We start from the raw sequence: 25,375 nt of genomic DNA, 5'->3' as shown, positions 1-25,375 counted from the left end.
ACCTGTGCCCCTAAAAAAAATACTGAAACTCAAATATTTCAAGGTGAAAAAGAGACGATCATCCTGAAGCATCCTTTTCAGCATATGGTGCAATGCAGCATGTGTGGTCACAGAGCCTGAAAGCAGCTGTCGATGGCCAGAACTTCCACCTCTCCTTTCTCTGTGGCCACGATCGTGAGAGAGAGGACCAGTTTTCCGTGATTTTCAACATGCACAGGGTCTGTGATTTCCACGAATTTCCAGACCCCACCCACCACATCCCACTTCGGTGAGAGGAAGTCGTTAATATTAACCAGCTAATGCTCCAGCTTCCATCACGTGAGGGAAAGACACTATGTGTTGCCCAAACAGCCACATGCCAAATGCATGAATTCACGGTGACTCTTAAAAACAGCACTTGGAGAAATTTCCATCGCTGAGCACAGACTGCACCGTCACTGCTGCCAGACTACAAGGACACAGTACCACACTCACCACCAGGGCACCAGAAGGACAACTGGACCAGCCTCCTTGGAGGACTGGACGGGGAAAAAGCTTTGTCGACTCAGGATACCATCTGTGTGCCCTAACAGTGACTGGCTACACAGTAATAGATCATCCTCATAAATGCCTCTCCCCAGGTGTCAAAATGTACATAAAGTTTATTTACCTTTATCATTTTATTCATTTCACTGTTACTTATTCTACAGTTATTGGTTACGATGTTACTTATTTCATCACTCCTTACTCTGTTATTATTTGTTACGACGTTACTTATTTTGTCCCAAGCAGACAGAGGACGTGACTCGCGCAGGCCGCCCCCCGGGGCTATGTGGGTCAGAAACCAGGCTTCCTGAGACTCCGAGTGTTTTTACCAACACCGGGGCTCACATGATGAAGGAATTTTTTTTAAGTCTGTGGGTTTCTCTAAATTTTTTTAAATTAGGAACGAGGATTGGTCTTTGGCCTTCTAATTTATGCATCTTCAATTCCCGTCCCAGCTGTCAGCCTTGGACAAGAGAGACAGGGAATCTTGCAAATCTGATAAACTACAAATTGATCCAGCAAAGCGTTTTCCAGTCCTGGACAATATTGCTCAATGCTGAATGGAGCACTGATCATCACTGTTGATTGTGGCCAAATGACCTTAATGTCTCCAGCCTCAGTTTCCTCACCCACTTAGATAATAAAGATAATCAGCCTTCTTAAAGGACTTCTGTGACCATTTAAAAGAGGACACATTTAAAAGCACAATGCATGACACACAGAAGATACTTAATACCCATCCTTCCCTTCCCCTCCAGCTTCTCAGAAGAGCCCTCACCCAGGAGTCAAGAAGATTCCAAGAAATTCCCAACAAACCTCACAACCTAAATGCAAGTCAAACGAATGTTTTTATACTCACTTTATACATTTATAAATTCATTTGGATTCTATTAATTCACATGCTGTGATCATTTCATCAAGGACCTTCCTTAGAAAGAACTTGCTTCACAAATAAGACAAGTTACAACGCCAAGAATATCAAACACAGGATATTTCTAAACCCTGGCAGTGCTTCCCAGTATCTCGATGCAGTTCAGAAGCTCCGCTCACACGTGCTGGTTGTCAGTGCCTCTTACCGACCCGCCGACGCAGGTGATGATGGGAAGCGGCAGGTTAACGAGCAGGTTAAGTGCAGAGCAGCAGACCACTGCCGTAATGAACCTATGATTGGAATATTTAATAACGTGGTCTTACTTTCTCTCTACGTATTCCAAATAAAGGCTCACACCAGACAGCTCAGCCTCCAACAGAAGGACAGGGAAGCGAGGGCCACCCCCTCACCCATCACAGCGTTGCCGGCGTCCCGTCTCCCAGCAGCGGTGAGCTGACGCCGATATGCCCTCCATCCTCCACCTGGGTGCAAATTCGCACGTCACCTTCCCCAATCCTTGACCTACTTGTGCAACCAGGTTACCACCTTAAACTGTTTACCCGAGACGTGTTTTGACATGCATTTTTCTCTTAGGCAAAACCCTCTGTGATTTGTGGGAAACTGAACTCATGTGTTTCTGGTTAGCTTATATTTTAAAGCACCAAAGTGTTATTTTGTAGAGCTATTTCAACGGCCAAAGAGTTTCTCAAAGACTTTTTTTCTTAGAAACAGAGGTCAACATTTTGCCCAGGGAAACAATCCCCAGACGCTAAGGACCAGGTTTGGCTCAAGATGTCCTTGGATTTGCAGAAGGCGTTCAGTTCAGCAAAGAGACGTCACCACCAGAAGAACTCCAGAGTCTGATCAGTGCGCCACGAGGGGAAGCCTGCGGTTCCCTCCGGGGTGCACCACAAAGAGCTTACGTTCACCCCTCGGGGGGATCCTGGGTTTGGGAAGTCATTTTGCTCACAAAACCAATAATCTAGAGTTCATTTTTCCATTCAATCACAGCATCTTTTGAGCCAGAAAATGTTTGCAAAGATGCACTTGAAGGGTTGCCCATTCTGTTTTGAAATTTTAAACCTGATTACAAAATGTGTGTATTTAAGAGGGCTCTGAGGCTCCTATCTAACTCAGGTTTGGGGTGGTATTCTGAAAGCAGGGGAGGTCTGAAAACAAGAGAGCATATGCTCCTCAGAGCTGTCCAACAGGGCTCAGCCTGCACGGCCCTCGCCCTCCCTGTCTCCTAACCGCCGGCTGTCACTCACCGTCCCGCCCTGGGCGGTCTCCATCAACACAACCAACTCTTCCTGAGTCGGAAGGAGGCCATCCCCACCCCTGGGAGACCGTCCTGCACCAGGGAATCTAACAGCTGATGAACTTGGGTGCCTCCACTTTAATACACACTGTGGGTATTTTTATGCCATTTGGATACACTAATGGCCTGTCACACATTTGGGAATCATTTATTTCTAAATACGGATTCATTTTAGATACATAATGCGTGGTAGGTTATGAGATGCATCTTAGCATGTTATAGAAGAATGCTCGTCTCTTTTCAAAAACATTGACCTAAAACAAAATTACTACTATTAACTGTATGTGAGAGCTGTTATAAAATCACGTGATTTATTTCTTTTACAAACACAACGGAACTCATGGAGTATCCCTTCAAGGAAGCCACAGGAAGCACCGGAGGCAGACATAAAAAGCAAAGACACAGAAAGGCTGCCTCGAGTGAGGCAGGAGACTAAAGAAGAAACAAGGAACAACCCCATCTAAGAAGGTTCTGCCAGCTCAGAGGCAGAAGGGCACAGCCAAACGTCGGCTCTGTGAGAATCCACAGGGTGTCAACTTACCATTAATGACATTTTTAGAACTGCGCCGTGACACCAAATCGGGCAGGCATTGTCATCACAAGAGTTCACTTATTTATACTCTGTCTTTTCATAGCGGCAGCCATGCCTAATTTTATATGTAAGAATTTCAGATGAGAATGTTGATAAAGGTCGCCATGGTGACCACACATTTTTGTCTCCATGGTGACACTCACAAATGGTAAAGACCCTTAAATTTAATTTTATTTAAAGTTCCAAAAGATTTTCTCCTCAGACTGAATAATATAACAACACTAAAGCAGTTCTGGCTTTCTATCTGCACTTATTCTTATGAAATCAAAGGGAGAAGAAAGGTAAAAGGAAGAAGAGGTAAAAATTCTTCAGAACAGATATAACGTGGATGTGGTTTTCCTGCCTGGAAAACAAATCAATGGCCTTCGATAAAGAATAATAAGTCTCCAATAATTAACCATCTCCTATTTTATACCTGTCTTCCTACTGAATCTTCACAACAGGCGTTAGTCCTGTTTTACAGATAAGAAAACTGAGAAGCTGAGAATTGGTTTGTCTAAGGTTCCACCACTGGGAAAGGATGGGGCTGGGGGAAAGACAAGGCTTTCTGACCCCCGAACTCCTACCACTCATTCAAGGGTATGAGCCAAGCCGACACTCATTCAGCTCGACAGAGACGGGAAGAGCTTCCGTGAGAAGTGAAGTAAGTCATGAATCTCAGTCCCCGTTCTCCAGATAGGAATTCAGAGAGACTCAGTCAGTCACACGATTGCTGGGCAGATGTAAACAAACGAACAAAAGTTGAGAGAAAAGAAGGGTTTGGCGCTCAGAAGTAGGCCAAGAAGGAAACTAAAAGGTGACACGTGACAGTGATGTATAAGCCAGAAAAGCCTAGAATTCTTGGGCGGGGCGGAAAGCCTCTCCCACTCTGTAGACCGGACGTGCGCCAGAGAAGCTGAAAACAAAGTTTCTGGAAATAAGACCTGATTTTTCATTAACTTTATGTTTAAAACATAGCTATTTACCCCAAATCTCCTTTGCTGGTCAGTGGAAGCCTTGATGAGCCTCAGTGTCCCACCTGGACGGAGCGCCGAGCTGGGTCTAAGAGCCCCCAGCTCTGTCCCCGCCAGCTCCAGCACAGTGGCCAGGCTGGCCCAGGAAGCCCCTTCTGACATAAGCGTCTCCGCGTGGCCACCGCGTACATCACGTCTGAGCCCCGACGCCCCAGTCGCAGCCTAGTCCTCTGGTGCCCTTCTCACCCTCTCCATGTGGCTGTGCAGAAGCCCCTCCTCTGGTCAGCCTTCATCAGGAGGGGGGGCCACCTCTCGTGACTTGTCCCCTCAAGACCTCCCGTCTGGGGAGCTACAATGTAGGTCCTCCCTGATCAATTCTGCAAGGTTCACATTTTCTTAGGACATATTCATTTAAGAGGAAGGACACCTGGAGAACATGTTCCGTGTTTTTCAGACTTTCACTCTGCATATCCATTCATTGCAATAAACAACCCTCAGGCAAAAAGTAGAAGCAGCAAGGAAATGGCCAATCCCCCTTCCTCACCCAGCTAATTGTAAGGTCGCCTGTTTTCTGGTCTCTGTAACGGGGCCAAGGAAACGTGAACAGTAAATAGGAAGAGAGGGCTATGCACGCGGGTGGCCCCCAGAACAAGCGCTGAGGAGAAAGTGACAGAGCGTGGCCAGGGATGCAGGGGGCAAGCTGGGGGAGAAGTTCTGTGACCAGCTGGGGCAGTGAATGTGCTGCTGGCTCAGAGCTTTAAACATTCTTCTTCAGTAATGACTGTAACCCACACTGATGAAGACACTTTCCTGCTCTGTTATCAAAGTTAGTGAGGCTGTGTGTCTAGACATCTGAAATACGGTTTGTCAGGGGACCCCAGAGAAACAGAGCAAATAGGGATACAGATACAGACACAGATATAGATGCAGATGATGTAAGTATTCAGAGAGAGGGGGGGAGAGTTAGTTTAAAGAACTGGCTCGTGCAATCATGCGTTTACGGGACAAGCCTGGAATCTGCAGGGCAGCCCAGCAGCTGGATACTCAGGCAGGAGGTGATGCTCCGGTGCGGAGGCTGCAGCCCTTCTTCTCCAGGAAACCTCAGTTGTTGCTCTTCAGGCCGCGGACTGATTGATGAGGCTGGACCCCATTGTCCAGGATGATCTCCTTCACTTAAAGTCAACTGATGTAAGATGTCAGTCACATCGCAAAACACCCGGACTAGGTTTTTTTTAAACTTTTTATTTTATACTGGAGTAGAGTTGATTAACAGTGTTGTGATAGTTTCAGGCGTGCAGCAAAGTGATTCCGTTACACATGTACATGTATCTACTCTTTTTCAAATGCTTTGCCCCGACCAACCAACTGGGTGCCACAGACTAGCCAAGCTGGCACAGAACCAACCATCACACAAGGAAAAAAATCATCTTCTTTAAAAGGAAAGTGCCCTGAAGATGGCAGGGATGTCCCGGGGGGTGGGGGGAGGCGCGTGGGAGCAGGGAAGCAACAGAAGCAGGTGCGGGGGGGTGGCAGGGCGGGGCTGGGAAAAGACCCCTCAGAGTCAGTCCGCGTGCCTCTCTCGTAAAGGACACAGACAGGAAACCGCCGGTGTCCGAGGGCTGGCAGGCGTGTTTTGTGCATTTAATGGACATTTATTTCAAACAGCCAAGCAAAGCATCACCAAAGTAAAGCAATGCTCACCCTTCTGGTTCCCAATGCCTTTTACACTCTCAGTCAAAAAGGAGACGACCTTCGAGCCAAACAGTTTTTTATTCTCCTTGACAATGTTTTGACCTCTGATTTCTCCGTCTCTTTCATTTTTACCACAGTGAACAAGCCTCAGAGCACCCAAGGAGCTGTCTGGGGTGACACACGTCAAGGTTGAGTTGTGGGCTTGCTGGGGGGGTGGATGGGTGGCCTGGGAAGAGGCATGCAAACACTGTAACGCTTTAACACCCTTCTGCGGGGAATTTCATTCAGCTCAGGCAAATTTATATAGAAGTGACTGCAATATATATACATATTCCTAAAAGGAAGAGCTGCATTACAGTAAGAATGCCTTTATTATCCCAAATTAGCTGCAAAAATCCCTTCAGAGACGTCACAGGAGGTAAAAAAGAGATTTCTCACATCATCACAGAAAAGAAAACCCCAGGAGAAGAATATTCATACAATACAATACAATTTTGTTTCATAACACAGTCACACAGTCTTTTAATACCCAGCAATTACAGCTAAGGAGAAGAATGAAAATTGCTGCAGGAAGTGAGGATGAAAAAACACTGGAGAGAATTCACACAAACATAAAAAGAGGGGGAAAAAAAAAGAACTCTAGTTAAAGCCTTAGGAATCCCAGAGTCAGGAGGTCAGCATGAGGAGGGCAGCTCCACACCACACAGGCACGTCTTCACCCCTGGCTCACCACCCAGTAGGCCTTCAATGATCCAAACTGTACTGCAAAGCAGTGTGTAGCTGCTGAGTGGGGCTGAGAGAGCAACAAATGGCTCCTGCCTTCAAATATCTCAGAATCTAGTAAACATTCTTTTCTTTTTCTGAGCAATCTTGTAGTTTTTATGGAGTCTTCTATCTTCCCCAGAAAACTGAGTGATGAAAAAAAAAAAAAAAACAGGCAGGAATGATGTCTCTACAGCTAGACGTTAACTGATCCTACAGTGTCAGAAACCAACCACACACTTGGGTGGACAGTCCTGCCTCACTGTGGGCCCACCGGATTCTCCTCAAGATCTCAGGGTCCGACAAGCAGCAGACACCATGTCAGCCCGTGGGGATGGGAGGGAAAGGACGTCGTCGCAGCTGATGATCTTAGACGGCTTGCATGCCGGCAGGGGACACGGCCGTGCACACGGACAGCGGTGGCCGTGAGGGAACAGGAACCCAAGGGAGGAAGGGAACACCAAGCTGGGAGCTGAGAAGTTCTCCCGGAGAGATAAAGATAGAAACCAGCCATGACTGAGGCTCTGCAACGTGGGCAGATGTCATGCTGCTGGCGTTGATGCTGGGACTTAAAGGGGGAGCTGAATTTCAGTAAGTAAAAGAGGGTGCTCCAGGCAAAAGGGCAAATCAAACAAAGGTCACAGACAGAGACAGTGGGGCAGGCAAGACGTCCTTCAGAGATGGGCCTCCTGAGACCCACAGGCTCAACTCCACCCGGGGAGGACCCCGGGGAACCGTCCTGCAGCCTCTCTGAGCCTTGGTTTCCTCCTCTGCAGACAGCAGATCAGGACACATCACATCCAACGATGACGATTCAAGGAGACGCTTGCCTGACACCCAGCTAGTGCTGTGTGTGCTTGCTTAAAAAATAAAAATAAATTTAGAAAGCCATGCTACAACCCCCAACAGGTCTTTAAAACTAGCCGAATTGAACTCCTCTAGATTAATTCCATTTTCTCCCACTCAGTATTCAAGAGGCCTGTTGTTCTCCACATGCAATATTCAGACCAAGGGCCCGTGGACATTACTGTGCTTCTCACATTTCCAAATTCACAGCCACCTCCCTCCGGGTCCCACCATGAGGCTAGTGTACCAGTGTCCCAATATGTGCACCAAACGCTCAGAAATATTTGCCCAATGTCACCACTGTCTACTGGGCAATCAGGAAAGAGGCGGAGAGAAGCCGTGAAGAGCTGCTGGCCACTTTACTTTCCTTGGATGTAAAGATCTCTCCCTGAAAAGTACTGAAACGCTACAGACAGAAGCCTCTGCGAGGTGTGAACAAGGTCTCTGAAAGCTGAGAGACGCCTCCCAGGCTGGTGTCTAAACTTACGCTTAGGAGGATCTCCCCCGAGAAGGAGCTGTGGTTAAGCGGGTGTAAATCACCAGTGTAACTGCTATAGTAGTAACATAACAAGTGCTACAAGCATGTGCTGGCAGCTTAACCAGTTCCTTCATTTTACACATTACTTTTGCAGTATTTGCCCCAAACCCTGGAGAGAAAAAACATGAACTTTACTAAACAATCTATTTACATGATTGAATAAAGGTAGATCTCAATCAGTTCATAAGTATGTTTTAAAATAACATAAAGATATGAGGCCTGGTGACCTGGAGAATATGGAGCAGCCTAAAGCCACTTTTTTAATTTAAAATTTTTACACTTTTTGCTGATTAAGAAGAAGAAGAACAAAAGCTCCTCCAATCCATCCCCAAGGCGACCACATACCCATCCTCTCTGAGCTCTGTTAACAGGCTCTGCGCATTTGAACCATGTCCCCACAGCAGGGGCTACCTACATAACCACAGACAGACACACAGATACACAGACACACACATGGGTATTTAGAAAACTACGGTTTTCCTGTAAAATTTACACTGATTTTTCTCCGACTCTGCAAGTGACAGGTGTGACGAGAATGGATGGTGTTTGCGTGGACACAGCTGATACGCACTGGGCACGGCCGTCCTTGGCACACACAGAAGCCACGGGCAGTTTAAGAAAAGATTAAGGCAAATCTTCCTCACAACACATAGACAGCATCCTCCTCGAAGCTTCAAGACCTCACTTAAATGACAGTAAAGAAATGAAGTGGTGATAAACCAACAATGATGCAGAGAAGGAGGGGGGAACAGAGGTCTGCGAATTTACAGGAGTGAAAAGCTACAGAGAACTGATGGAGCAGGATGGTTCCAGGGAGCTCAGGAGGGCTGTCCTCCAGGTGGAACCCCAGAGACTTGGTACCTACAAGTATCAGAGCCATGATGGACAGTGCCTAGGAAGCAGTGCAACCAAGCCAGGAAAGCAGAGGGGCAGGGAGGGCTCTGGGGAAGAAAATGAGGAAATAATTGAAAGTTATTATAAGAACGCATCAATTCCACACACTTCGATTTCCACCCAGGAAAATACCTCCAGCCAAAAAAAAAAAAAAAAAAAAATCTAAAACTTCACCCTAAAACCTCTAACCGCTACAGAAAAAAGACCTATACATTCTAGTATATAGAAGTCCCAGTAAAAAATACTGTCACCACCTATCACCTTAAATCAAACCCCACCAATTCACAAACTCTATTTAAATATATAGAGCTCACCATCAGGTTTTTAGTGCCTCACCTCAAAATTCAAAGGTCAGTCAGGAATCACCAACATATAAGCCTCCATCATGGGGAAAAAAAAAAAAAATACCAGGTTGAATAGGAAAAAATGCTATGGAGTATTCAGGAATAATTTGAATATTCCAATTTGTATAATCATTATAGATGGTATTACACTCATAAAGCAAAAACAATGCAATGAGTGGAAAATTAGAGAAAAACAAAACTTTTAGGGATGAAAAACATGATAAATTAATAAAAAGAGTGGAGGATAAACTGGGAAAACCTCCCAAAAACGAGAACTGTGTCTCTTAAGGAGAGGCAAAGTTGAGATGATATTCAAGAAGTATATAGAATTAGTCCAAGAGGTCCAAGATCCAATTAATTGAACTTTCAAAAAGAAAAAAACAAAGGGGAAGAAATTATCAAATAATGTATTCAAGAGAATTTTCCAAAGATTAAAAGACAGCAATCTCCAGGTTTAAAATGCTCCCACATGCCTAGCATAATAATGGGTGAAGGACCCACACCTGTGCCACACCTGGGGGCACCATTGTGAAATTCAGAATACCAAGAATGCAAGGAAATTGTCTTCAGGGAGAAAAATCAACCACAGTGTAAAACAAAAAACTACCACAGTGTAAAACAAAACGCATCAGGTGGCCTTGTCATCAATGACAGTGGATGCCAGTGACAATCAGAGATTCTCTCAAAGCTCTGAGAGAAGTTACTTTCTACCTAGAGTTCTATTCATAACTGCAAATTGAGAGGATAAATTATCAACATCTTCAGAACTGGAAGGACTCAAAAATTTCTTCCTGCACTCCCATCAGAAAGCTATTTGAGGGCTTCCCTGGTGGCGCAGTGGTTGAGAATCTGCCTGCCAATGCCGGGGAAACGGGTTCGAGCCCTGGTCTGGGAAGATCCCACATACCGCGGAGCAGCTCGGCCCGTGAGCCACAATTACTGAGCCTGCGCGTCTGGAGCCTGTGCTCCGCAACGAGAGGCCGCAATAGTGAAGAGGCCCACACACCGCGATGAAGAGCGGCCCCCTCTTGCCACAACTAGAGAAAGCCCTCGCACAGAAACGAAGACGCAACACAGCCATAAATTAATGAATTAATTAATTAAAAAAAATTTTTTTTAATCTGTTTGAGGAGGGCCTAGAGCAAAGGATCAACCAAGGATAAAATCTCAGAATCTAGGAAGCAGTGAAACTAAACCAGGGAAGAAATAAAGAAAAATCCCAGCACACCAGCCAGGCAACAGGCCTGGAGAGAGTTAAGTCCAGATAGAGGAGGGAGGCCCTTTGTTCAGGACTGGAAGAGGCCTCTGGGGAAAAATAGATTGAACAGCTGATTAGATAGACTGGTTACAACTGAGAACGTGATATAGCAAAAGGATAAGACAAAAGTAAAAGCAATTATAAACTCCAGGAAAAACAAAAGGAGGTACAAGAAAGAAAATACTTGGTTTACTTGGTTCTGCAATGAATAATATTTGTATAGTCACAACAATAAACTATATATTATTTTTCTACTTGGATACTTAACCTATAGAGAATGAATGGATGAGATATATATGGTTACAGGACAAAATTAAAATGTTATTACTCTTGATATTTTAAAAGTAAGAAAGAAATGACAAGTTAAGAGAAGAAAGAGAGCTGAAGGGAAAGAAAAGCAACGTCAGGATGTGCCACCCCTGCAGCCCCACAGAGACCCCACCAGAAGGGCCCCAAGCTTGGTCTAACGCTCTCTGTCATCACCATGATATTCATAATACTTTTTATTTTTTTTATTTTTTATTTTTTTGTGGTACGCGGGCCTCTCACTGTCGTGGCCTCTCCCATTGCAGAGCACAAGCTCCGGACACGCAGGCTCAGTGGCCATGGCTCACGGGCCCAGCCACTCCGCGGCATGTGGGATCTTCCCGGACCGGGGCACGAACCCGTGTCCCCTGCATTGGCAGGAGGATTCTCAACCACTGCGCCACCAGGGAAGCCCTCAAAATACTTTTTAAACAAGGGGGGCTGCATTTTCATTTTCCACTGTCCCTAAAAAGTATGTAACTTTGTCCTGGGGCTGAGTGCACAGTTAGAAGCTGACATACTCCCAGCACTTAATGCAACAAGAAATCAAGCTATACTTATACTCCCTAAAGTGACAAAGTAATCCAGCAATGAAAGGACTCAAAATGTGGGTTGACTGTATCAAGATATTGTGAGAAATGCTGATGAGGATATGTAACTCCTCATCTATCCCATCAGACTAGAGAAATAACAGTATAAACCAATATTTAGGGATTTATTTGGCAATAACTAACAGAAGAAACAGCTAAAAGAGATAAAAGAAGTCGGGCCTGAGTAAAGGGACAAAGGATGAGGAAGGATGGGCCCAGGGGCCACTGCTTCTTTTTATAGGTCCCAATGTGCACTGTTTTTTAAACCTTGTACATGTATTACTTTTGTTTTTAAATTAATTTTTAAAGGATAATTTTAAAATCAAAATATAGCAAAGATACATTCTACAAATATATTCTAAAAACTAGTTATACAAAGCAACTAATCATATACCTAAACATTCTAATTTACTACAAATGTTACATGATTTATATCTTAGAACAGGAAGTGGCAAGCTCAGAACATGTATGACATAGTTTCTGCCCTCCAGACGTTCACTCATGTTGTAAATCATGCTGTCTCAGCCAAGGTCAAGGCTATACGGAAAAAGAAGAAATTATCAAAGCCAAGTGGCTTACAATGGTCGTGTTTACTTTAAACGGCTGTTTGTCTCACTTTTTCTTTTTTTTTTTTCCCCATAACATTGACTTCGAAAGCTGGGCATGTGCAAATACCAATACAACTTTCAGCAACTGGTCCCTATTTTGGTTAAGGACAAAAGAAGCAGAACTCTTCTCCTTGGAAAAATAACTACTTAGTTATTAGTGTTCTAAATAAAATGGGGCAGCAGGAGGTTCGAGGAAGCCAATGAGAGCTCCAACCCATCAGCAGCTTTCCCCGGATGCTGTTCCCCTGCCTGATGCAGACAAAAGCACTCCATTTTAAACACCGCTGGAATGAAGGATCTTCTGCAAGTAGGCTACAACAGCTGACATAGATACAAAGTATGAAAACTAAGTGTTTGGTAACGTACTAACACCCCATGTCATGAACAGAAGCTGCAGTGGGTCCTGCACCATCATCCAGTCCTGGACACTCGGCCTTAATGGAAAGAGTAACTGAGGTAATAGCTACACCCCTGCTACCGGATAAAATAATTACGCTTAAATTTCACCAAGACGTAAGGGCTCAAATTCCCCTTCCCAGCACAAGTTTAAAAAAAAGAAAAGGACAAGGAAATCCCAGCATGAGAACCACAGACCATCAGGTGCATAAACCAAAACCTGGCATTTCCCGGGTTTTGCTAAGTTACAGTATTTTCATAAATTGTCTTAATGCCAAGATGATCAAATTCCCTTAATGTGAAAGAGTTATTACCAATCACACGATAATCTTTCAAAGGTGCTTTAACCTAGTTGATCTCACATCCCACAAACGAAGGAGCGGCTGGCATGTGACGGTCTACAAGGGGCCACACCTGAAGGGGAGTGAGGACAGCTCAATAGCAAAGGCTCTGCCAGCTCCGGTGGCCTCGGGAGCTTCAAAGTCCTGCCATGCACCTCAGCGTTGGGACACTTTGAGGAAGCCCATGGTAGGATTTGTCTGGTGATTCCTGAAGAAACCAATCCCGTCCCACTGAAATGACGGTGTTTCCTGGGGGGAAAATGAAAGGGCTGTCCCCTCAAGCAGCGGTCCGGAAGAGGTGGACCAAGACCTAAGAGCTGGGCTGTCTAAGCCCACCTCCAGGGGTCCACAGCCTGGGGAGGGAAACAGCAAGTGCTGGGGAAGAGAGAGCAGGCGGGGGTCTTCTCGCCTGCTCGCAGGCAGCAGGGAGGGCTACCAAAGCAGCCAAACTAAAGGAAGACAGGACAAAGGGACAGGACGGGCAGGGGCTGTCACTGCTGTCTGGGGTCTGGGAGCCCGGCCACAGGGCGCAGAGGCAGACTGGCTCTAGAGGAAACCACGGAACACGGAGAACAGAAGAAACGGACGGAGATGTGGATCTGACTTTCTGGTCCACCTCCACCCCAACTGTGGCAAAACTAGTAATTTTTTCCTTCTAACTTTTCACCTTGAAATAATTTTATAACAGTTGCAAAAATAGTACAAAGAACATCCATATGCCCTTTATTCGGATTCACAAGTTTAACACTTTGCTTTATCACCCCTTTCTATATATAACGTGTTTTACATATTTTACATATACTATACAATATCATATATAATTACATTCTTTCTGAACCTTTTGAGGGTTAGCTGATGATCTCCTGCCTTGTCACCCCAAAATCCTTCATCATGCATTTTCCAAAGACGCGAACATTCTCCTGTATTACAATAAACCAATATTCAGAAAAGTGAGCTTTGATTTGATAGGGTTATCGACTCCACAGTCCGTATCAGATTTCACCAACTGTCCCAATGATGTCTTTTCCATCCGTTTTACCCCATGCAGAACTCATGTGTTTTCGCACTTAGTGGTCCTGTCTCCTGAATCTCCTTTATTCTGGAACATTTCCTCCACTTTCCTGGTCTTTTGTGACACTGGCACTTTTGAAGATTTCAGGGACAACCTCGATTTGAATTAGATGTAGGTTATGCATTTGGGCAGAAAGGTTAGGTAGGAGAGGCATCACAACAGGACCTGTGTGTTAAATAGTTTGCCCTGTGATTTGGTGACACAAACTTTGCTTTGAATCCTTGATTGTTAATATGGGTCTCCCAGGTTTCTTCACTATAAAGTTGCCATTCTTACATTTGCAATTAGTGAGCAGTCTGTGAGGAAGGCTTTGAGACAATGTAAATATCCGGCTCCTCCCAAGCAACTGTCAACCAATAGTTTCAGCATCCATTAGTGATTCCAGTCTGAAGAGACCTTTACTCTGACGGTTACAAAGTGATTTTCTAACTCTCTTCTTTCTACGTGACACTTTGCTTTAAGGAAGGGCTTTCCTTTATTCTCCATTTACCTACTTATTAGCACCATGAACCTAGGGATTCTCACACAGTTCAGTGAATTACAGCCTATTCCTGTCATCTTTCATTTTGCCACTCAGATCGTCCCTCATTCGCAGTGGGAGCCCCTGGCCTGTCTGCGCTCCTGGGTGGTGTCCTATCACCGTGTGAGTGCTTCCTCACCTTCTGACTTAATGAGATAATCCAGACTCATCTTGTTCTTTCTCCTCCTGGCCCTGAAACCAGCCATTTCTCCAAGGAATGTTGGTTTATTTAGTGGGCATAATATTTAGAAACCAAGCTCTAAACACACTGTGTGCTCACATATTAGCAGCTGCTTACAGGGAAACATTCAAGGTCAATCTAGAGGGGGTTTGGAGCGGGGGGTTGCAGAAGGAGTTTCTAACTGGCTGTATATTTAAGTTATATTTTAGCAAGCCCATGGGAAATGTGAAACATACCTTCCCTGTTTTCATTTTCTGATAAATGTTGTTGTGGAGGTGCTGGTGTGGCTGTTATACTAAAATCCCAGGTGTTGTCTGATGCACAAGCACCTCCAGTCCAGCTGCACTGGCCACTTCCCTGACCATTCATGTCGCCTCTGTATTTGTCAGTAAGAGTAAACTAACCCAAAGTGGCTCTTCCTGTACATTGACTTTTTGGCAAGGATGCAGTAACCCAACTAGGGCAGTTGCATTTATCCTGTAACAAGTATTTGTGTAATCATGGAATCTACCAGAAGCCATGAGATTCAGGTGGCTGAAAGCACTGTCCCCTCACGCTGACCAAGCCTGCTGCCTGAATAAATGGTCCATGTCCTCTAAAGGCTTTTTCCAGCCACTCACAGATGCTTTTCAATCCCTTCTATGTCAACCTTCAAGTACAGCTGCATTCCACCTCCTGCTTTCATTGGCTGAACCTCACCACATAAACCCAAATGTTCAGTGACAAGTTATTCTAGCCCACCACAGTAAAATTAATTTGGGGAAAACAAACAAAATAAGCAAAACCTCACGGGAGGAGTTTACTACTGTTGCATGCCAGTTTCAAAGCTGAAACTGGAAGGATTAGTCCAAATTTCAGCAGCTAGGTGGCATGCGAAAAAGAAAATGTTTATTCTACACAGTGAATTTCTTAAGCATTGTAAAAATTTTGCTTCAACAAATTGTATCTCGTGCCACTTCATTTGTAAAACTCTTCACCCAACTGAAGGCAGGAAAAGAAACTGCAGAGAGGTTTCAATGGGAAATGGTCCCAACAAAACCCGTTCTCAGATACCCCTGCCTGTTAATTAAATAGAAGCTAGAACAAATATTCTCAGCTTGTTATAAAACAAAACATTATCTGCGTTATATCCATAAAAAGTTTTTCTACCAGTATGTTAAGAGGTTTTATCCTGAATGATGAAATTATTTTCATACTCTCATATCTTTTCCTAAGTTTTCTACAATGTATACATATTACCTTTGTCAGAGACTCAAAAGATAATAATAAATATGAGTTTGCAGACAACAGGAAAAGAAAAGTACCAGTACCAGCAGCAGTTAGGAGCCCAACAGGAGACACTTCTGGGGTAAGGCCTGGATGGTGGTGGGGAAAATGGCACTTTAATTTCACAGTCAGTAAGAAGCTCCACAGCTGAATTTAAACAATTGCAAAGAGAGAAAATTTCTTTAGACAGCAACTACAGAAAACTTGTCAGTTTTCCACTTACCAGGGTTTTCTGCCAATTCTCAGCAGAAAAAGGTTTAGTTTTGAAAGACTCTTTTACGTTGCTGAACCCCAAGAGGACATCAGCTTCCTGTCGAGTCAGGAGACCTGAGTCTCCCTTTGTGTGCAGAGAGAAGGGGCTCCAGAGCGCAGGCGGAGACTGCCGCACGAGGGGCAGAGAGCTCCTCACAGTCCCCTGTCCTGACCCACTTCAGTGCATCCAAAAGACGCATTCATCCCACAAACGTTTTCTCAAGAGCCACCGTATATGCCAGGAACTCTGCTGAGCATCCATACCACAAAGATGAACAAAATATGGTCCCTGAGCTCAGAAGTTCAGGACAGAAAAGGCAGGATGAGGAAAACAGTATATTGAAAGAAGAGAAGGCTTTCTGCGTGGAAGTTCTTAGAAAGAGAAAGAGTGAATGAAAATAAAGAGCAGGAGGGAGGGAGGAGGGAGGGAGGGAGGGGGATGTCTATCCTGTGATACCACAGACCCTAAGCACTCTGATAAGCCAACTACTTTAGTCTAAAGCTCTCAAAGCAGAGAAAAGGCACACTTCTTTGCCTTAATCACGCCTAATATTAACCCACTACTGCCACCCTAATCTCTCCGGTTAGCGCACCACGTGGAGCACTGCCTACAACCTCAGAGCTGAGGGCCCCAGGCTGAGAGCTAGAGCCTGGGTAGGAACCTGTGGGTGGTACCCGGACTTCTGACACTGTGCAAAGGAGGTGGACAGCGGAGAAGTTGGGGTCTGCTGACCCCAAGCACCGTCCAGTGGCCTGGCCAGCAGAGTAGAAGGGGTCTATGGCAGAAATGTGGGGGTCCTGCTCCTATATCCTCAGCATTTACCATTTTCCTACAGGCTGGCCCAACTCCCCAACTGCCAACCCCTGCAACCCTCCCGAGGACTTCGTCCCTCTCTGCGGGCAGGCCAGCTGTGCTGGGGAGTCCGCCCCTCTCCCAGGAGTGGCTCTCAACCGACAGACGGAGCCGGAGTCAGTGGGGAAACATCTGCGTCCCCACCCCGGGCGGGGTCCGCAGAGGCACAGGACCGGCACTGGCCCCAGAGTTCCCGGCAGGAATAAGGCCCAGACGCCCTCGGTGGCACCTGCCTGAGAACATGCTTTCCTCCCAGGGCTCACTCCCTTCCTGGGTCTCCTGGGATCACCTCCCAGGGAAACTACTTGTGCTGGGATCCTTTTCTCAGAATCCACCTCTGGAAGAACCCGCACGGAGACAGCGTCCACCCACAGACAGCCTCCCATCCCAGCTGGCTGCCAGCTCACCCCCCTCGGTCTGCCACCTTCCCTAATAGGCTGGTGCCCGCACCAAATGCAGGAATCCTCACAGGACCTCAAAGCCTGCTCCAAACATTTGTCAAGTCACTGGAGTCCAGTAACTGGAGTTTGGGAGATCCTTTGTTGATTGTATATTTCTGGCACATGCATGGAATACAGCTAAGGATTTTGGTGTGCCTTGATCATTCAATTTAGATAATATATCACTTATTTCCAAATCTTTGTTTAAGCACTTCAACTTTTCTCACATTCCAAGCCACAGTGACATATTCTAGACCCATTATCTATTACAAATTATAACATTCAAAAAGTTACCACAGTACCTGAAGCTAATCTAATACTGTACATCAACTATACTTCAACAAAAAGTTAAAAATTAAAAAGTTACCTGTAAGTAATTTTCTTGTTAATACTTATAAGAAAAGAATGTGTTGATTTTACATAAGAAATCAATAAATAAGTTCAGCTTTATCCCTCTGTGGAATATATGTCTTTCAACAATAAAATTCCTACATATGATACCCTTAAGAATCTCATGAAAGTGCTAAACAGAAAAATAGTTACGTATACGTACAAATTTTTGCACTTAATATCTGGGTCTAAAGATTAGGTGCATCTGAGATCTCCAGGTTAAAAATCCTGACCTTATAATTAAGATATACAAGCATTTTAGAAGTGAGGCAAATAACACATGAATTGTTTTCCATCGTAATTGTACTAATGAAATACACTGTACCAGACTCGGCCATAAACACAATTCCTCTATTCAGCTGTATGGCTGCACGCTGCACCTGAGATTAAAAGCCGACTCAGTAAATATTGATGGAGGGCCTGCTTTATGGCCCCGGGGAGGGCCATAGGCTCGTTGCCATGCTTACATCAACAGCTTACACGCCCCACTGCGGGCAGCCAGGTCACATGCCGCCTACTCCAGTCACCACAGCGAGAAATGGCCTCAGTCTCAGCACCCCAGACCCACGCCCGCGGCCCCAGCTTCTGCTCTGTGCGGGGGAGGGGGGGCCCGCCTCCTGTCTCGCAGCTAGGTTAAGACCGTCTGATACTCAGAGTATAGAACAGCATCTTGCATCCTATTTAATAAACATCTGGTGAAGGAATGAGCTAATTCATTGATTTTTGAGGTGACCATTTGGAAAAACAGGACATGAAATTCGAAACAGCAAATGCTACTCTCTCCATGACTCAATCCAGCAACTCGACGTCACACTCCCCTGCTTCCTCCGCCCCGCAAAGCACACGCACCCAAGAGGCTCCTTCCCACTGATGCAAATAAAACGCTATCATACACAACAGAGCAAAGTGACTCGACAGGGCGGCCGCTGCATGAAGCCACAGAGGGTGTCAGAGACCCTCCTGCACGTGGCCAACGCCACACAGACCGGCCGAGGCGGCGCCGGGAGCAGGAAGCCGGGGCGAGCCACCCCGCCGCCCCCTCCCCTCCACCCTTCACCTAGGAGGCCTCAGGCTCCTTGTCTGCGTCGAGGGTAACCCTGATGCCCCAGATAAAGCAGGGACGCATCTCTGTACGCCGGCCGCTGCTACGGTTTAGGGCCCCGCCCGCGCCCTACCCCCCCCCCCAACACCTTCACAGCTCAGAAGCAGCACCGCCGCCTCGAAGTCCGTCACCTCGGCGCCAACCACAGTGCCCTTCAGACTTGAAAAAAGAACCCCGCGATCCACTTACTGAGCCTCGGCCGTGCAGATGACGTCAGCACGCCCCCACCCCGGCGGCGGCGGTGCGGTGCCCGAGCTGGGAGGGACAGCGTGCGGGTTCCAGCTGCCCAGGAAGGGACGCAGCAGGTTCCATCAGGCGGGTACAAAGCAGACAGGCCGCTCCCAGCGGCTGCGACCGCGTGCGCACAGGCCCGAAGGGAAGCAGGTTTCTGTGCTGTGGGCATTTACAGCCGTTTCCTATGGCAGGGGCCAGAACCGGAGGCGGGAGGTGCGCGGGTATGCGCTGGAGTAGAAAGCCCGGCCGGATCCCGCAGGCTTGGAGACCCCGTGAGCGAGCTTAAGCCCGGGGACTGCACGCAGGCTGGCAAGGCAGACGGGTGGTGGGTCAGGGTAGGAGGGTCTCTCGGGCTGCAGGCCGCACGGTGGGTGTCCGAGACCAAAGGATCAGAGGCGGGAGGCTTAGCGAGAAGGCTGCCGCAGGAATCCAGGCGGGAGCGAACGGCGTGGGGCGGGTGGTGCAGCAGAGGTGAAGTCACAGCCGATGGAAGCGAGAGACAGGGGAAACTCACAGAGCTCCTGGATACGGGGTGACCAAGAGGAGGGCGTTAAGATTTCTGCCTTGAGCAACTGAATGAATTCTGTGCAGTGGGGAGAACGTGTAGAGGAGCAAATCTGGAGGAGAAGATCATGAGTTCTGTTTCAGACCTGGTGACGTGCAGATGCCTGCGAACACGTGAGCGGACGTAATTGCTGGACAACCGCGGAGGTGAGTCTAGTGCTTAGAGACAGAACGCGTTTGGGTGGGCTGGTTCCGAGTAGTAACTGGATCCTGGGAGTGAAGAAGGCGCCGGGCCGCCGGGTAGGCAGGGTAAGCACACGCTCAGGGTACTAGCAAACAGGAACCAAGAAAGAAGATTTGAAAGATTTCACATTTCCTATTTCCAAAAGTGCAAAAAAGCTAGTTCCCACGGTGAAACTCGGTGCTGAGTTCATTGGTCGCTATGTCTGCTTTGCAGTTTAGAACGCATTTGAATTTCTCGTGGCCATGGAGGGGAAGATCTTGTATTGTTCCCGGCTAAAGATCCTAAATCAATCCTGAATGTAAACACTGCTGCAAAAAATCTCAGAGCCACCACAAGAAACACGAGCTCCAGGCAACAGAAGCAGTGGCTCTCTGCACGGGCGCTCATGGGGACCTGCAGGTGGCGTGGGCCTGAAGACGCAGGGAGGGCCCAGGCCCTGGTCACAAGCCAGCTGGGCGGTGGCCGCACTTTGTGAGGCCCCACCTTTAGGACTTTGCAGGTGACTCTCAGTACATGCTCTGGGTGCTGCTGTGTTAATACCTTCCTCTCTTAAGTGGAGTTTTTGCACTTCACAGGAGATGTTTTGAAGAGCATGCCCAAACCAAAATGCAGAGATCTCCTGGTCTAAATTTCAGACTCTGAGGTAGGTCTTTGAGGAGAGACGCCTACTTCTCGGTCAGGGGGTTGCTTTCCTGGCAACTTCCAAGTCACACTACATAGGTGGCCCAGGCCCTCCGCCCGCTGGTGTGGAGGAAGCCACGGCATGGCCAGCACTCCTCCACTCTATGCATCCGAGGCCTGGATGGCATTCACACTCACCCTCTACCAAGCCCCAAAACCACTGCTGGCTCTCAAGGTGCGGGCTGTTTATAGAACCTCTGAAAAGCCAGAGAGAGGGCCAACTTCAGCAAAAGCTTGAGGTTTTCACTCAGTGATAGCCCAGTGCTGTGGAAGTCGGCACTGGCAGGCGAGTGCCCCCAGGGCTCATAAAGCTGCTTTTCCATAAAACCTTCTCAGGCCTTGTAAACACTCTGTCCTTTGCGGATGTGAATGTTCTCAAGGTGTATTAATGAAACTGAATCACTTCCAGTTAAGCGAGTTATTAATAGCTGCTGACCGCTGCTCCCAGTTCTTAGACTCACATGGAGAAGAGGGGGCAGGGCGGAGATTCTGTTTACCTGCATAGTCGGAGTTACTGCTTAACCAAGCCGTGCTCAGCATGTGTGATAAGAGACCAGAAAGTAAGAAACAGTGTTTTTTCCTTGGAAGTTAGCAATTAACTTATGAAATGCAGAGAGATGTGCTGGGCCGATCTGACAAAGGTTCTAGAAGGTGGCATTCACCTTCCGCTAACCCCACATCAGCAACTTGCAACCCTGCGAATAGAAAGACCAAGGAAACCCAACTGAAATAATTTGGAGATGGGGTGCAGATCAATGGGAATAAAAACAGTTTAGCTGTTGGAAGGAAAGGCGTGTGGAAGCCAGAGCACATGGGCAGTCATTCCCCCCGCCCCCCGGTGCTCCCCAGCCCTGAGGAGGCTGCCTCTCTGTCCCACGGGCCACATGGTGAGGGCGGCAGGGACACGCCTGCGACCCGGGTCTGGCCCTGCTGGGGAAGGACGGCTGAGAGGAAGGAAGACATCGTCCCCGGGGCATTCAAATCTTCATGTGCTCCTCTATAAGAGAAGTCAGAGGACCCAATACAAGGACATTCTTTTCAAAATTTGCGTCTCGGGAAGTAAAAGGGAAAACTCTTTTCTGGCACAGTTTTCTCCTGCACTGCGCTGGAGTCTGTGCTCTAGGTGCTAGGATGCTGGGGGACAGGCAGTGAGATGGAAGTGGGTAACCGCCCCGCTCAAGGATCGCCACCTCCGCTCTCCCACGGGTGTCCTGAGGGAGACTCACATTCTGAGACGGGAGCTGCGGGCCGACGGTGCAGGTCTCCCCTGGCCGGCCCTGCTCCGTTGGCTCTGGGTGACCAGTTGTTCTTGGCTGGTGGCACTGCGGGCTTGACTCTGCTTCAAATATTCATGCATATTTTTCTTTCCCCCTATGTTTACAATTGCTTTTTAAATTCGGCTATGTTATCAGAGGGGATTGTGAGCTCTTAGGGCGTCACCATTAGCGGTCAATCTGTGCTCTTCACCTAAGTCCTGGGTTTTAATACCTCATGTATTCATTGAGAAAACGGCTTATGGCCACTCTGCTGCAGCATTTGTACTTCTCTGTTTATCTAGGTGTGTATTTCTGTTTCCACATTTTTTTTTTTTTAATAAAAGGACATTTTGAAAGGTTGTTTTACAACCGTGGTGTTGAGTCCGGGAAAGTCCCACATCTTAACCAAGAATATTATCAATGTGCCGTGGATAAAAATCAAGAACAAACAAAAGCCCAGGTGAAGGGGTAACTGAAACTGAAATTTATAACCTGACGCTGCTTATCCAATGGCCGAGGCTGCCAAGAATCCGTTTTCTGGGTCCTTCCCCTCCGCACACCTAGCGTCTCGCTCTCTTCCCCCTTCTTCCCTCCAGCAGGCTCGGAGGAGAAACCAGGGCATTTGGGGAAATGAAAAAGACATGTTGTGGGGCGGCTTCCCTGGGGGCGCAGTGGTTGAGAATCCGCCTGCCGATACAGGGGACGCGGGTTCGTGCCCCAGTCCGGGAGGATCCCACATGCCGCGGAGCGGCTGGGCCCGTGAGCCATGGCCGCTGAGCCTGAGCGTCCGGAGCCTGTGCTCCGCAACGGGAGAGGCCACAGGGGTGAGGGGCCCGCGTACCACAAAAAAAAAAAAAAAAAAAAAAAAAGACATGTTGTGGCATCTGTCTTGAAAAGGCAATGAAGCAACCCTGTCTGAGAAGGAGACCCATCTTCTTAGGGCTGGTGGCTTCGTGCCCTGAACCTCGGGGTCGAGTGGGGCCGCTCACTTCGCCCGCTAACACCCCGGGTAGAAGCGCATCTCGGAGGGTGGCATCGGTCTCACACCTCAGACCAGTCAGACACTCAGAAGAGCAGGACAAAGGAACGCTCGACGCTCGGCTTCAACGGTAACAAAGCCGACAGACTGGCTCTTTGAGGTCGCGCACACGCACCTGGGGTCCCCTCTCTCCGTGGAAGTCAAGGCCTCCCGGACAGAGCTCGCCGTACCCCCGGGCCGCCCGCGAGGCCCTGTCCCACCTCACGGGAGGGAGGGGCCGTCGTCCCTGAGTCAGTCCTGTGCGCGGACACGTCAGGGGCGCCGTCCCCAGGCTCCCGGCGGCCACCTGGAAGCCCCCTCACGCTGAGAACCTCAGTGCGCACCCGTCCGCCATCAGCCACCCAGGCTCCACACCCCGCTTCTCAAGTACCTGACTCCTCTCCCGGTTCTGGTACTGGACTCGCCACTGTGGACGCGCCCAGAGTGCACGTGCGCGTGCGCGTGCACGCATACGCACGGACGTGCACGTGCACGTGCACAGGCACGCGCGCATGCGCACACACCTCGTCCTCCGGGCCGCCCTTCCCAAAGTGTCCGAGTCTGCGGGGCAGACACCAGCGGCGCTTGGGGCCACGCACCCGCCTCTCCCGCCCACAGACGAGGGCCCTCCCTCAGGCCACAGGTCGGGGTTGACGCCCGCTCTGCCTGGCCTGCATTCTTCTACTAAACACATGGTTCCTGCCTTCGTGATTGTGTTGTTTCCGGTGTTGCAAGCTCCGGGGCCGCGCGCACACCTGCGGTTTCAGGGGCCCGCCCGCGGCAGGTCTGGGGCCTGGGGAGGAGCCCGACGCTTATGAGGCACCGAGAAGCACCAGGCCACGCACACAGGGGCTAGTTCATCCTCATTAATTCCGTGTGTTTCTTTTCTGACTGCACTTTACAGATGAAGGTGTCAGTGGCCAGAAAGGACAGTTTGCCCCAAGCACACAGCTAATGTTGATGGTGACAAGATTTGGATTCAGGCCTGCCTGACTCCAGACTGCATGCGCTTTCATTTAAGTGACGTTTCCTGAAGATCACGGTGTAGGGCAGGAGAAGGAAGCCATCCAGGGAAACCTAGACCAGGAAGAATATTAGGTAAACAATGACTGCCACGCTCTGGCATCAAAGCTTTCCCCAGAGAAGAGGGCCTGCCTCTGGCTGGATCTGTAAGGAGTGTACATCCTGATTGGTCTCGTGGTTAAAACATCCTACCGAGACAGCCCGTGGCTTTTCTATTCCAAGTCCTTGGCACTGGATCCCGAGGCTCAACTCTGGATCACCCAGGATCCAGTGACATGTGGAAGAGCCCCAAAGCCTCTATAGATTAACACAGTGTGAGGTGTGAGCCTCTGCGACTCACATCAGCCCCATCTCCCTGATGCCCAATCAGAAAGAGGACTCCAGTTAATTTAAAACCTACCTCTTTGATGAGATCTAGATGAAAGTCTCACTGCTCCTGCCCTCTCGCTTCTGCAGGACACTTGGGCCAGATGCTTGGGCCACGTTCTACCCTGGTGGTTAGAATCTCGTCCCACATCCAAAAGTCTGAACTAAAACAAATTTAGATTTTTCACAAAGCGTTGATTGGGTCCACAGTAAAGCTGTCTCTAGTTCTGTAGTTCCGACGCCTTAACCAGACAGAATAATAAGCAGCTGCTTATATGACAACAGTAAAGAAGAGGATCTGGAGTTAGAAATGTGAGTAGTTTTTCTTTTTTCAAGGATATAATCTTCATAATTAAACAACCTGTTAACAATTAGTTCTTTCAAAAACCACCCCCTTCTATTTAGCGTTTTATCACGTTTACTGTCTCTGCAACTGAATAGTCAGACACATGCAAGAAAAATTATATATATTGTCAGGGTCCATTTTACTGAAAAAAAAATCACGGTTGTTTCACTTACGTTTTGATAATTGTAATTCTGGTTCTTGGGTGCTGGAGGACAACAAAAATTTACAGATCTCCACGAATAGTTCTAAATTTAAAATGAACTCTACCCTCCACATAAAAACACAACTTGGCATTTCTTTTTAATCCTCCTTTTCCTACCCTAAACCCTTTCTCTGTTAGTTATGCAATCTCTGTAACCCCATTCAGAGCAGGATGCTGCCAGCATCAGATATGAAGATATGACACTTCACAGACTCCTATTTTTCTCATATTAGTCCAACTTCTAATCCCCACTCAACCAGAGGGAGATAGACAGATAGAAGGCACTGAAGAAAGACTCTATTAATTGTACAGCCTTTCAATTAAACTATTACTTCTGCAACTTCCAAGTCCTCATCTGACCATCTGGGAGAGTACGCCAAGACATAACCCTAAGACAAACAAGTACAAAGCTTGTTTGCATTTTGCAAAGAGCTGGAAATCAAATACATGTTTACTGTGAGCTAAATTCCATGAGTGCCACAACTAAACATTGTATAATCCTATACCTATATTCCAGCCCTCTTTTGAGAATGGGAAGAACATTTTCTTCCTCCCCCTTCCCCCATAGTGTTAAAATTCTATTCAATTTAA

Source organism: Kogia breviceps, chromosome 16 (genome assembly GCF_026419965.1).
Source record: "Kogia breviceps isolate mKogBre1 chromosome 16, mKogBre1 haplotype 1, whole genome shotgun sequence".
NCBI lineage: Eukaryota > Metazoa > Chordata > Mammalia > Artiodactyla > Physeteridae > Kogia > Kogia breviceps.
Note: the sequence above shows the minus strand (reverse complement) of the source record.